This window comes from Grammomys surdaster, unplaced genomic scaffold (assembly GCF_004785775.1).
Source record: "Grammomys surdaster isolate TR1022 unplaced genomic scaffold, NIH_TR_1.0 125852, whole genome shotgun sequence".
In the NCBI taxonomy this organism is placed as follows: domain Eukaryota; kingdom Metazoa; phylum Chordata; class Mammalia; order Rodentia; family Muridae; genus Grammomys; species Grammomys surdaster.
The window spans coordinates 3,154,569-3,168,630 of NW_021620678.1; the positions used below are offsets into that span (position 1 = coordinate 3,154,569).

The following is a 14,062-nucleotide window of genomic DNA, read 5'->3' on the forward strand; positions in this document are numbered from 1 at the left end:
CGCCAGGGTCGCGTGCGACAGGGGCTGGGCGGGGTCAGTTGCGCGGCACGGGGAGGAGCCTCCCGCGAGGCCCTCCCGCGAGGGGGCGGGGCCTGCGCCGCCGAAAGAAGAGCGCAGGCACCTAGGGTGGAGGGGCGTGGCAATGGGGCGGGGTCAGGGATCGTTCGGGACCGAGATAGGAACCGGCGGGAAAAGGGGTTGAACCGGAAGACAGTATCGGGCAGCCCCTTGCGGGTGATCCCTGGGCGCGCCCTACGGTAGTGGGGCGGGGAAGGGCGGGACTCAGAGCGCGGCTGCTCCGGGTTCCCAAGGTTAGTAGGACGAAGGTGTTGCCCTGTCATCTTGAGCATGAAGAAGTCTCCGAGAGAGCCCGGCGTGCTGGTTCACCAGTCATCCAGCCCTTCCGAGACAGAGGCCGCAAGGTGGATATACCTAGCCCTGGTCTACAAAACAAGTTCCGGGCCAACCAGGGCTACTCAATCAAAGGTAACCTGCCAAGGGCCAATATTCCATAAATCTCCAACTTGTAAACTTTTAGGCGAGTCTTTTTTGTTATTTTATTGTGTGTGCGCCTGCGTTTGTGCGAGTGTTTGTATGTGCACTAAGTACATGCAGGAGCCCAACTAAGTCAGATCTTTTGGACCTGGAGTTACCCACAGTTGTGAGCCTCCTTGGAGGTGCTGGGTGCCAAATCCCTGATCCTCTGCAAGCAAGAACACTAAGTGCTTCTAATTAAATGAGCCACCTCTCCAGCTCTTAAGGACATCTTTTAATCTCCCTACCTGGTGTAAGCTTTTGTGTACACAATTTCTAACCCCTCCCCCCCCCAACACACACACATTCCCAGAACTTGATAGACAATGAATCTGGGACCCCTTCCCCTTTTCCTTCATTTCCTTTGAATAGGGTCTTAAAAGACTGAGGTTTGACAGGTTTGACGCCAACCAATGGAGAAAAGATAGTTACCATCTGCTGTTAAAGAAAAAATTCAATGCCGGACGGCGGTGGTGGCTCACACCTTTAATCCCAGCACTTGGGAGGCAGAGACAGGCGGATTTCTGAGTCTGAGGCCAGCCTGGTCTACAGAGTGAGTTCCAGGACAGCCAGAGCTCCACAGAGAAACCCTGTCTTGAAAAACCAAAAAAACAAAAAAACAAAAAAACCCAAAAAAACAAAACAAAGAAACATTCCTAAAGCTCCTGGGGTCCAGCCTGCGGGTGGGTACCCCCATAACATGGGGTCTCAGGGATTGAGTTCAATTCCCAGCACAAAAAGGTTTTAAACAGTGGGGGAAGAACCCTTCCCAGACCATGTTTACATGAACCATTTCATTGGCTTTGGAATTAGTTCAGGCTTCACTCCCATTCCACTATCCTGTGACCTGGGCCAAGTATTGTCATTTCTAGAGCTGTGTCTTCATGTATTAAAAGTGAAGAAAATCATCTTTTTTTGTATGATTCCTCTGCACATAAGAATAAACATTGTAAGTAAGAGGATACACATAATACCTGACACACAGCAGGCCTGCCAATCGTGAGGGAACTGGGACAGTGCTGCACACTGCAGCTGCGAGCATCACTCTGAGGGGGTCCTCTGGTGTTAGGTCCTCTCTCTATTCAGGCTATACAGGGATTCAGGCTTCCTCTGAGAAGAATTCCAGGTCTAGCCAGCTTTCTGAAGTGGAGTTGGGGAATTATTTTATTTTCACTATATGTACGTGTCTTTGAGTAGGTGTGTACACATGAGTGCAGATGCCCAGGAGGCCAGAAGGAGGTTTCAGATTCCCAGTTCTGGGGTTACAGGCAGGGAGGGTTGTAAGCTGCCCAGTGTGGGTGCTGAGAATTGAACTCAGGTCCTCTGCAAGAGCAATAAGTGTTCCTAACCACGAAGCCATCCCTCCAGTCCCCACAACTGGAGATTTTATTCAAGATGTTTATTCATGTTTGTGCCAGCTTTTCCTTATTTATTTATTAATGTGTGTGAGTGTACATGAGCTGGCGTGTATACCACAGACCAAGTGGGAATGTCAGAGGGGCTGATTCTCTCCTTTCACCTTGAAGTGTCCTGAGGACCAAACTCAGGTCAGGGTCAAGGTGTGCTGCTAAGACATCATGCCAGGAACAGATCTATGGCAGGGTTTACTGGGGGAACAGGGAGAGCAAAAGGGCATCTTGGAGTGGGGACATGAGAGAGGGAGATAAAGACAGACAGACAAAGGAATGAACAAGACAGGGAGGGAACGAGAGAGACAGAGAGCTCACCATGAAGTCCAGAGGTATCTTTTAAGAGTATGTGTGTTGTCCTGGGCAGTGGTGGTGCACAGCTTTAATCCCAGCACATGGGAGGCAAAGGCAGGCGGATTTCTGAGTTCGAGGCCAGCCTGGTTTATAGAGTGAGTTCCAGGACAGCCAGGGCTACACAGAGAAACCCTGTCTCAAAAAAAAAAAAAAAAAACAAAAAAAAAAGAGAGAAAGAAAAGAGGAAGAGGGGCTGGAGAGATGGGCCAATGGTCAAGAGAGCACTGGATGCTCTTCCAGAGGACCCAGGTTCCATTCCCAGCACACACATGGCAGCTCACAAGCCTGTGTAACCCCAGTTCTAGGGGATTGGATACCCTTGTCTGCTCCACATGATCCTCCAAGCATGGGGTAGGAGTACATAACCTCACACAACCACACACACACAGAACAGGAAAGGAAAGACAAGTAAAGAAAAGAAAAAAGAGGAACCCAGACCGTGATAATGTATATCTGTACACCTTTAATGCCAGTGCTTGAGAGGCAGAGGCAGGCAGATCTCTGAGTTCGAAGCCTGGTCTACAGAATGAGTTCCACAAGAGCCAGGGCTATGCAGAGAAACCATGTCTCAAAAAACAAAGCAACCAAGCAAACAAACAACTCCCCACCACCACCTCCATGTGTTTGTACAGATATTTGTGTTTCTTTGCTTGTTTCCTTTATCATGTAATATAACAGTGACTAGGATAATATCAGTGGTTATCCTATTTAAGTTTGAGATACTAAAGAATGTCCCTTGGACATTTGCTACCTGTTTTAAATTTGTAATCTGTGTGCAGTTGTATGAGAGATGGTTATTATAAGGTCCAAAGGAAACTACTACTCCCCAAACTCCAACAGGACAATGACATAGGAAGTGACCTGGGTATGTTTGACTTGCTGTTTGTTTTTGTTTCAACTTTCTTCAGACCTTTTCTCTCTATAAAAACCAAACTTCTAGCCAGGTAGGGGGTCCAGTCTATATTCCCCAGGGAGGTTCCAGAACCCAGAGCCATCTTAAGCTACATAGTGAGTTCAAGGACATCCAGGCATGCAGAGCAAGAAGAATCTCCTAGCAGGCAAGGTGGCACATACCTGTGATTGTAAAAAGAAGCTGAAGAAGAGGATTGCCCGAGGGTCACCGTGGAGAACTTTTGGGGCCCACTTCTAGAAACTTGGAAAGAATTTGACATTGGGCTAGGACAGGGTAGTAGGCTCAAATAAGATTTACATTAGGGCCCAGCAGTGGTGGTGCATACCTTTAATCCCAGCACTTGGGAGGCAGAGGCAGGCAGATTTCTGAGTTCGAGGCCAGCCTGCTCTACAGAGTGAGTTCCAGGACAGCCAGGGCTATACAGAGAAACCCTGTCTCGAGCCCTCGCCCCCTAAAAAAAAAACAAAAAAAATACATTAGGGCGAATACAAAGCTCAAGGGAAACTCAACCTAGGAATGTGTGGCGTTCCTTTTATCTCAGTCATCCTGATAAGTCCCTAGAAACACTGATCAAGATCACAGGGCTTTGTTTATTGCCTTGCTTGATCTCTTTATTACCTTGTTTGGTTACTTTGTCTTTGATCTAGACCTGACCCTATTCTCTGCAAGTACCTAGAATGGTATAAAATCAAGCTGGAGAGAAATAAACCCGCCTCAGCCTCAGCACTGGCTGGAGTCATGTTATAACGTTGTCTAATGTCTGTTTCTTTTCAGTCTTCCCTCCCTCCCTTGAGACCCTGTTGACTGACTGAGCTGGCTTGGTCAGGCCAGTGTGGACTACTGCTGTAAAGGTGGCGGGACCCGGGAGGACGGAGTTGATAAACGAGGTGGACTAAGGTCTCATGCAATAGCCAACTTTATTGACAGCATCAGTTTAGACTCTGATGGTTAAGAAGAGTCACAGGAGCGCTGGAGAGACGGCTCAGTGGTTAAGAGCACTGACTGCTCTTCCAGAGGTCCTGAGCCACATGGTGTCTCACCACCATCTGTAAAGGGATCCAGTGCCCTCTTCTGGTGTGTCTGAAGACAACTACAGTGTACTTATATAAAAATAGATAAATAAGAAAAAGAAGAATCACGTGAGTAAGGTGTTCAATGAAGGACAAATCTCATGTGGCAAAAAACATGTTTCCATAGAAGTGTTTGAATAACAACAGCTAAAGCAAACTCACTCCTATCTGCTACAACTGGGAGGAGCACATTCCAGAAACGATTCTGTGTTTTGAGGAAACAGACCAGGTGTAGTTGCTACACAGAGAAACTCTGTCTCTGGTGGGAGTGGAGGAACAGGACTGGGCAGCAGTAAAACAAGACCTGAGGTCATAAGAACTCTTGTCTGGGTTTCCTTGGAGTTTTCTCACGAGCATTCGGAATTCTCACACACACTCCATTCTTGGACAGTGTTCCGACAGACTATAGTACTGAATTTGTATCCCAGGACAGTCAGGGATACAAAGTAAGATCCTGTCTCAAGAAAAAACAAACAAACAAACAAACAAACAAACAAACAAAGCCACCAAAAACCCTAAAACAAAACAAAACCACAGCTTTCTGCTTGGCTCAGTGAGACCTTAGCTCTGTTTTATGGAATTAAATGTTGTCCAGTTCTACCTAGAATCAAACAAAAAGCCAGCCAATGACACTCACCGTTGATCCCAGCACTCAGGAGGCAGAGGCAGGTGGATCTCTGTGAGTTTGGGGACAGCTTGGTTTACATACCGAGCTCCAAGACACCCAGAACTAGAGAGACCCTGTCTCAGAACAAAACCAAAAACAAACTTGAAAGCTGAATTATTGCTGGAGTTGGTGACACACTCATTTAGCCCAGAGCTCTGGAAGCAAAGGCAGGAGGATTGCTCTGAGTCTGAGACAAGTGCGGTCAGGAACACCAGGCTAGTGAAGAGCTACTTGACAGACTTGTGAGTCCTCTGACAGAACATTCTGTGTGACACAAAGGCATGCATGCATATCAGATCTGTAAGTAGCACTGCCATACTGTTGTCTTTTTCATCTGGGTAGCCCGAGTGCCCCTCGAAGATCTGCAATTTGGCTTGTATTTTTTCATTTAAATTATAGCTATAACTTCACCTGATAGGTAGACATAAAAAGAGCCAGGAATAGTCGGGCAGTGGTGGCGCACCCCTTTAATCCCAGCACTTGGGAGGCAGAGGCAGGTGGATTTCTGAGTTCGAGGCCAGCCTGGTCTACAGTGTGAGTTCCAGGACAGCAAGGACTACACAGAGAAACCCTGTCTTGAAAAACAAAACAAAACAAAACAAAACAAAACAAAACAAAACAAAAAAAGAGCCAGGAATAGCTGAGTATTATAATAGCCCCTTCCTACAGGCAGTCCTCCATGCTACATGATTGACTGCATATTTTCAGCCATTTCTGTGGCAGCTCTGGCTGAAGGAAAGGAAGGGAATGTGTCTAGCACATAGCTAACTGAGCTAAGGCTAAGGTAAACCCAATAATGTGAGGGAAGGACCCACACCAGGTACAAAATGTAAGAGAACATTGGAAGTTCAATAACCAGGATAAGCCATATTTAATTCAATTAAGTCATTTACTTATTTTGGATCTTTGAAACACAATCTCATGTAGCCCAGGCTCTTTCCACTTAGCTGAAGATGGTGAGAACTCTTGATCGGCTTGCCTCTACCTCCCAAGGGCTAGGCTTACAGACGTGTGCTGTGGGACTCTATGATCCAAACTGAGGGACACGCTCCCCCAGACGTACCTACGGACAGCAGATTCGATGCAATAACAAGAGGTTTATTGATAACCAGTGCACTGGGGTTCCCCTACATGCAGGCAAGAGGAACCCCAAGTCAAAGCTAAGAGCAGTGCTTATACAATTTCGACAGAGTTCACGAGGGCAGTTTTACAATCACCTCCTAAACAGTAACCACAAAGGCTGACCTCAACAGCCGTTCCCAGGCCCAATTTCTAGGTAACTCAGATTTGCACATTATCTTTATAACAATGAATGTTAGCTAAGTGGCTTCTTTTTGTCCAGGTTTATTACATTAAGGGCCCAGCTTCCTGATTACCTCTTATTTTGGGCCCTTCCCCTGGAATGTGTGTAAGTCGTTGGAATGTGTTCCACCCGGAATGTGTCCTGGGGCAGTTAATTTTTGAGTTTAAACCAAAACCTGAGATTCTTTCCATTTTAAGTTTAAACTGAGACCTGAAATTCCTACAGTGCTACCACACCCATCAAGATAAGCAATACTCTAATATAATAATTAGGGGTATTAGATTACTGTCCATTAGTGATATACTCAAAGAGTTTTACTTCTTAAAAAAAATAAGATTCGCTGGGTGGTGGTGGCACATGCCTTTAATCCCAGCACTTGGGAGGCAGAGGCAGGTAGATTTCTGAGTTCGAGGCCAGCCTGGTCTATAGAGTGAGTTCCAGGACAGCCAGGGCTACACAGAGAAACCCTGTCTCGAAAAACCAAAAGAAAAAAAAATAAGATTCAAGGATGTGAAATTTACATTATACAATTCTTGCTTTAAATAAATTCCTTAATCAGTGAAAAAAATTTAATGCAGTAGCCAAGCATGGGAGCCTGTGGTTTCAAGTTAAGCTTCCTCCAGATGTTCAGGCACCACTGCACACCAGGCTGGAAGGAATATAGCAAAGCCTGGAATGGGCAGGGTCTGCAGAATCCCAGTCAGACTGGGAGTGTTGGCGGGGAGGCCTTCTCCCAGGATTTCAGTGTTACGGTTCTTTTTGACAATGTTCAGTGAAAGAGCCTGTGTGCACACACTTTATTTGGAGTGAACAAGAGACATGTGAGCCTTAGAGAGTGGGAAGGTGTTTCCAGGGTGAATGTAAATCATTAGCTGTAATTTAATTACTGGGAATGCCTCATTTGCATGGAGAGGCATTCGAGAAATCCCAGGTGCTGGCTGAGCAGGGGTCTTACCTGGAGAGAGGAAGTTGAACCTGGAATTCTGCTGAGGACTATCTTTTTTTTTTTTTTTTTTAGGTTTTTCGAGACAGGGTTTCTCTGTGTCGCCCTGGCTGTCCTGAAACTCACTCGGTAGACCAGGCTGGCCTCAAACTCAGAAATCTGCCTGCCTCTGCCTCCCAAGTACTGGGATTAAAGGCGTGCACCACCACTGCCCGGTTGCTGAGGACTATCTATATAACGTTTCTCAGGTAAAAGACATGGTGCTTGGGACCATTAAGAAAGATTAAGAGGGGACTGGAGAGATGGCTCAGTGGTTAAGAGCACTGACTGCTCTTCCAGAGGTCCTGAGTTCAATTCCCAGCAACCACATGGTGGCTCACAACCATCTGTAATGGGATCTGATGCCCTCTTCTGGTGTGTCTGAAGACAGCGACAGTATACTCGTCATATATATAAAATAAATAAAATCTTTAAAAAAGAAAAGAAAAGAAAGGAAAGATTAAGAGGAAGTCCCATTAAGAAAAGGGAATCTTCAATTTTGTGCCAAGCTCAGGAAAGCTGTCTGGCCATGGTAGACTACAACCTTAATAGTGAGGTCCAACAATAGCCAGCAACTAAAATCCCTGCGTTCATCAGGTGAAGACAGAAGGATTTAACAACAACAACAAAAAGGCCAATCTGGTCTACATAGTGAGTTTCAGGCCAGCCTGGACTACAAAAGTAAGGTTCAGTCTAGACACAATGAAAACAAATTCATGCAATAATGGGCATGGACTGAGGAAGAGGAGAAGCTGACAGTGCCAGCAGGCAGACGGTTAGTAGAGCATCCAGTTCTCTCCCAAGAGCTGGAGACAGAGAGGAAACCCATTACAGCACACAGTGTGTGACATCCATCACCTGTGCATTTACCTTGCAAGGGCTCACCTGATGCAGGAAAATACAGCCCAAGTCGGCCCATCCCCCACTGCGGCCAGCACCCAGTCAACACCTCTGCTTCTCTTTCATATGTTCTATACAACACCCCAAGGAAAGGTAGAGAACCTGAGGATAAGCAGGGACTATGGTGGCATCAACACCCAGGGCTAATCCTGAGGCATTAATTGTGCTGGCAGTGGCCTCATGACAGCCCAGGAGGAAACCAGTTTCCTCAGCCTCTCAGAGACTAGAGAACAATTGTTACCTGTCCCCCACACCCTGACCCATGTCCTGACTCCTGTATGGACTTTCCTTTTTAAACCAAGATGGAGCTAGAGGAAGATCATTGTTTGCGGCCAGGGCTCCAATCAACTTTCGTTGGGTTGGACATGGGCTGGAGCATGTTGTAGGGTATCTACCAGAGAAAACTGCTTGGACATGGGTTTAAGCCAATAGAAGGGTCTTATCTTAGCCAGCTAGCGACCACACTGGATGTTTGGGATCCCAGTGTAGCCCTGAGACTTTCTCAGGGTGAGCTTTTAAACACCCAAAAAACCATGTTTTGGGTTAACATACTTCAGTTGACAAGAACAGTTACCCAGAAGCTGAGAAGTAAAGTTAGTACATTGAGAGAGCTTTCCCAGACGTATATGAACTTTGATGTATCGGACCTTTGATTTAGTTTTGGCAGGTGATATTGTCTGTGTGCTGAGTCTTACAGCCTGAATGGTACTTCCATCATGGAGTCAGTTGGGTCTTGGGACCCATTAAGATCTGTCATTGGCTTACACAACACAGAGTAAATACTGGTGCCTATGGGCCAGCAACAAGCATGGAGTCACCCACAGGCTTCAGTGACACAGAAGTGGTCTGAAAAGTAGGTGGCATGGTTAGCTGAAAGGAGGGGACTCATGTGTAGTCCTTGCTGAGAGGCAGCATGGTGTGGTCTCCGCTCAGCTCCTGCCTCCTGTTGGCAGGTCGAGTACTTGCTGCACTTGTGCAAGCTCACCGAACCTGTCCATGAGCACTGTATTGGTGAATGAAAGACACCCCCTCCACCCCGCCCCCCCCACCAGTTAATTTTGATATTCCTTGACTAGCTCAATGGCTGGAAACTTCTAAGCCTCCCCCTGTGGCTAGCACACACATTTCCCTCTGGTATTCCTGGCTCAACACCTAAATCTATATTTTATCTTTGCTGCCCTGATAGCTTCTGGGCAGTCCCTGAACCCCCATAGTGCTGCACTCCCTTTCCACCTACATTGTTGGATGCTTTCTCTCCTCCAGCTCTCAAATCCGATTTCTTTCCCTGAATCACGGTGATTCTCCTCTTCTTTTCCTTCACTCCTGGGACTCTCCTGTCTGGAATTGTGGGGCATTTGGGAGCCGTATTAAGACAAAGCATTGCCGGGCAGTGGTGGCGCACGCCTTTAATCCCAGCACTTGGGAGGCAGAGGCAGGCAGATTTCTGAGTTCGAGGACAGCCTGGACTACAGAGTGAGTTCCAGGACAGCCAGGGCTACACAGAGAAACCCTGTCTCGAAAAAACAAACAAACAAACAACAACAACAAAAGAAAGTACTAGAGCCAATTCCCAACACCCTTCTGCCACACTGAAGGTGGAGCAGAGAGACCCTTTCTGGATTCCACTGGGACTTCTGAACCTTTAACCTTTAGAGGTCTGGATCCAGTAAGGACAGGGACTGAGCCTCTGCTGACCCTAGTGAATGGTGAGCTGGCCTGTGCAGTGTGCCCAGCACTCCCCAGCTCACAAGCTCCATTTGTTAGAAGGCTCAGGAGTCATCTCTCTGTTTTCCTCAAGTTGCTCAGCCTGACCACAGGCCTCTGGCCTGAGGAGATTTCTGCCTTACCTATATCCATGTGGAAGATTGTTGCCAGGAGAGATTGAACTGCCAAGAAACAAAGGGTGAATGAGAGGCAGTGGCCTGCATATGACAAGAACCTTGCCTAGTTAGGGCAGGGCAGTTGTGTCACATATGCCTTTAATCCCAGCACTCAGCACTTGGGAGGCAGAGGCAGGCAGATCTCTGAGTTTGAGGCCAGCCTGGTCTACAGAGCAAGTTCTAGGGCAGCCAGGGCTACACAGAGAAAACCCTGTCTCAAAAAAACAAAAACAGAAAAAAGTAAAGAAGAAAGAGATCCAACCTACGAGCCTCAAGGACTCTCAACTGTTGTCGACAATTTCTCAACTTTCTCAGATCTGACCTAAGAAGCTTCCAGGTTCTGAGTCTGGCTCTGTGATCAACTCAGTAATCTCAGACTGGAACACGAGACTCCAGGGGCTGCAGCTGCCCTCCTCTGACTGCCTCTTACTCCCATCAGCTATTTAAGTGTATTCCTTGGGACAGACAAGTGGTGTGCCCTGCCGTACCAGTCAGCCCTTTATGTTTTGCCGTACCAGTCAGGCCTTTATGTTTTGCCAATCAGTCACTTGATCTCAGCTCTTCTAGTGGGAGCCAATGTCTCCAAGCCCCCTCCCCCAACCTCTCCCTGAGTTACATCGTCAGTTGACTGACTTTTCTACACCTTGTGGTCATGCACCTTGGAGCAGTTTAGTGGGCATCTGTTCACCATGCTCACGGTGTCCCACCCAACAGGAGCACTGTGCACAGCTCCTTTGGAGCTCGGCTCCCAGATCCTGATGTCCACCCCTGCCCTGCCCACACACACACTGAGCAAACACCTGGGGAGGGAAAGAACCTCTGAGGCAGACTTACCTTGCTTGTTCTGGCTCTTCTACAGTCTCCAACTGACGAGTAAACACAACTTAGCCTAAGGCAGAGGACACAGGGCAAGCTTGCCTCCTTTATAAGAGTGTACCCTGCTCCTAGCCTTGAGCAGGCCTGAAAGACCTTGTTTACCACAATAGGCCTAATAATAGGACCCAGGTGGAGTTACCCACCTTGGCTGCATGAACAACCTACTACAGGAACTTGGAAGAATAGAATAGACTGCCCGCTGAGCTTGCCTTGAGACAAGGCTGTTACCAAGGATGGATTTCCCCACCAATCTCCAGGTTTGGTGGGGCTTTCTCTTTAAATTAGAAGAGCTTAATATTAAACTTCGAGCCTTGATCAGAAAACTTTGTCTTGGCTTCATGCTTCTCTTGCCCTTCCGTCCCTTTTTTCATTTCCAGCCCCCCTTTCAGGTGAACTCAGTTTGTCTGTGGCTGCAGGCAGCTACATAAGAGCCCAAGTGCCCAGGCTGTGTGATAAGAGTGTCTTTTCTGATCCCAGGTGGCTCGAGTGAGGGCACTGAAGGTTTTCCCCACAAAAGCCAGAGAAGCAATGAGGCATGGGGCTTCTGACTGGCTATGGTCTGTAGCCATATTCACAGCCATTTTCCCGCTCTTGGTGGACCTGATACATTGGCACCAGTGCTGGACTACCTGCTACCCAGCAGACCCTGTACCATTGCCCATGCTGGGCAACCTGCTGCAGGTGGACTTCCAGAATATACCATACGGCTTGTACAAGGTGAGGGGGTACAACAGTGGAGAGCGACAGAGGCATGGTGCTCTGAGCAGCACATGGAGGGAGGGCATTGCAGGCCTGAGGATGTTCAACTTTGCAAGGGCGAAGACATGGGAGTGCAGCAGCCAGGATGTGGGGTCAGGATGTGGGGTCAGGATGTGACGGCAGGTTTGGGATTAGTTGGATAGAGTAGAAGTCACAGCGGCCCCAAGTCCCTTGTGATCCTGTGAATGAAGATTCAGGGATGTGGGAGAGGGGTCAGGGTCTAGTGGAGTATGTCAGTCAAGAGACTGAGAGGAGAGGGGTGCTGCGGACAATGTATGGACTTAAGTCTCACTACTGACATGAACATGAGAGAATCTTCATGTACGGTGGGATGCTATGGGGCCCAGTGGCAGTTTCCTGGCTCTGGCGAGGTCACAGCAGGGTGATCTCTTATCTGTTGTGAGTACTTTGCTGAACCTAGATGAAACACCCCAGTCACAAGGGGCCGGATCTCCAGCTGGGGATGGAGCTCAGTGGTATAGCATTTGCCCAGGATATGTAACATTCTGAGGTCTGTAACAAGCAACACACACACACACACACACACACACACACACAGATGCCTGGCTTCCCTTCCCCTTCCCAGGGTGCCTTGAATTGTGAAGCCCGACCCATGGCTCACTGAACCATCTCCCACTCACAAGCCGCCAAGTATGCCTGGGGGAGCCCCTGGCCCGCATGGAGCTCTTCCTCTTCTTCACCTGCCTCCTGCAGCGCTTTAGCTTCTCGGTGCCTGCTGGACAGCCCCAGCCCAGTGACCATGGCATCTTTATGTATCTGGTTAGCCCCTCCCGCTCTGCGCATTCACACATTAGCAGGAAACAAGTCCTAGTGCAGCCCCTAGTTAGAGTCATATGCAGAATAAACCAGTTTTGTGGCTGCTGTTTTTTTTTTGTTTTTTGTTTTTGTTTTTTTTTGTTTTGTTTTGGTTTGGTTTTTCGAGACAGGGTTTCTCTGTGTAGTTCTGGCTGTCCTGGAACTCACTCTGTAGACCAGGCTGGCCTCAAACTCAGAAATCCACCTGCCTCTGCCTCCCAAGTGCTGGGATTAAAGATGTGCGCCACCACCGCCCGGCTGAGGTTAAGCACTTTTAACAGTCTGCTCTTCCAGAGGACCCAAGTTCCATCTCTTACATCTATGCTGGTTGACTGTCAGCATTAGAAGGTGTGTCATTTAATGTGCAGTTAGAACTGCTACCATTGTCTCGGAGGATGTCAATGCTATGTAGGTATTAATTAGGGAAAACTATTCTCCCTACTCGACCTAAGTACATGCCCCGCCCCGAACGGAAGTTGCCTCAGGTCATCCGTTATCTTAGGCCCCGCCCATCCCACCTCACCTCTGCAGCTGTCATGGCGGCCTGGCGGTTAAGTTTGTGCGTTCGCAGCCTTTCCACAATTCGAGGCCTCCAGGCTACCCCACTTCGCTGGAAATCCAGCTCCTCTAGGGCTGTGATCGCCCGGTCCGCTGCGGCCAAAAAGAAGCAGGAAGAACTGACCGTGCAGTGGATGGAGGACCCAGATCCCGAGGACGAAAACGTGTACTTGAAGAACCCAGACTTCCATGGTTACAACGACGACCCCAAGGTGGATAAATGGAATATGCGCAGCGTCTTCTTCTTTGGGTTTTCCATCGCCCTGGTCCTTGGCACTACCTTTGTGGCATATATACCCGACTACAGGATGATCGAGTGGGCCCGCCGGGAAGCTGAGATGCTGGTGAAACACCGAGAAGCCAATGGCCTCCCCATCATGGAATCCAACTATTTTGACCCCACTAAGATCAACCTGCTGGAGGATGACTGAGTGGGGCTTAAACAGCACTACCCTGCCCACCCCCTGCCCGTTTTCCTGCCCGCTCCCCAGAGAATCTACCAAAGGGATTGAAAGAAAAAAGGAGACTTACTCCAGCTAGACCTGTCAATTATTTGGCCAAGGGACCACACCCTAGGAAGACTGAGTCACCTAAAACTATGCTAAAGAGATGAGAGGAACAATTGTTTCCTTAAGGAGATAATGCATTTTCCTTTGTGGAAAGTGTGTCCTGGATCTAGTCACCTGTGGGCCTCCACCTTGTGGTCTGTGTACTTCCTGGAGTCCTAAATTACAAAACATAGCTGTTTCTTTTCCCCTTCTTTGAATAGTTGGAAGTGTCTGGGCTTTTTTTTTTTTTTTTTTTTCCCTTCTCTTGATGTTCTGGGCTCTCGTGCTTTCTTTGTATCCCCACCTTCTGCTTCTGCCATGGGGCTGCTTGGTCAACCTCCATTACTAAGCTTCATGCCTAACCCAAAAAGGCATGGCTTTCTCTTCTCTGTTTTTTTCTGGAATCTGCCAGGATTTTCAGGTTGCTTGCCCCGCTATGTTTCTTTTAAACTCTAATAAAAGAGTTCTTAAACTTCCTTCTGAGTCCATTCTT

General features: G+C 48.0%; 1 pseudogene; it reads left to right on the forward strand.

Annotated features, from left to right (window-relative positions):
* The first annotated feature begins 12,999 nt into the window (after window positions 1-12,999).
* LOC114640810 lies at window positions 13,000-13,452 on the forward strand (annotated as a pseudogene).
* Window positions 13,453-14,062: the final 610 nt, after the last annotated feature.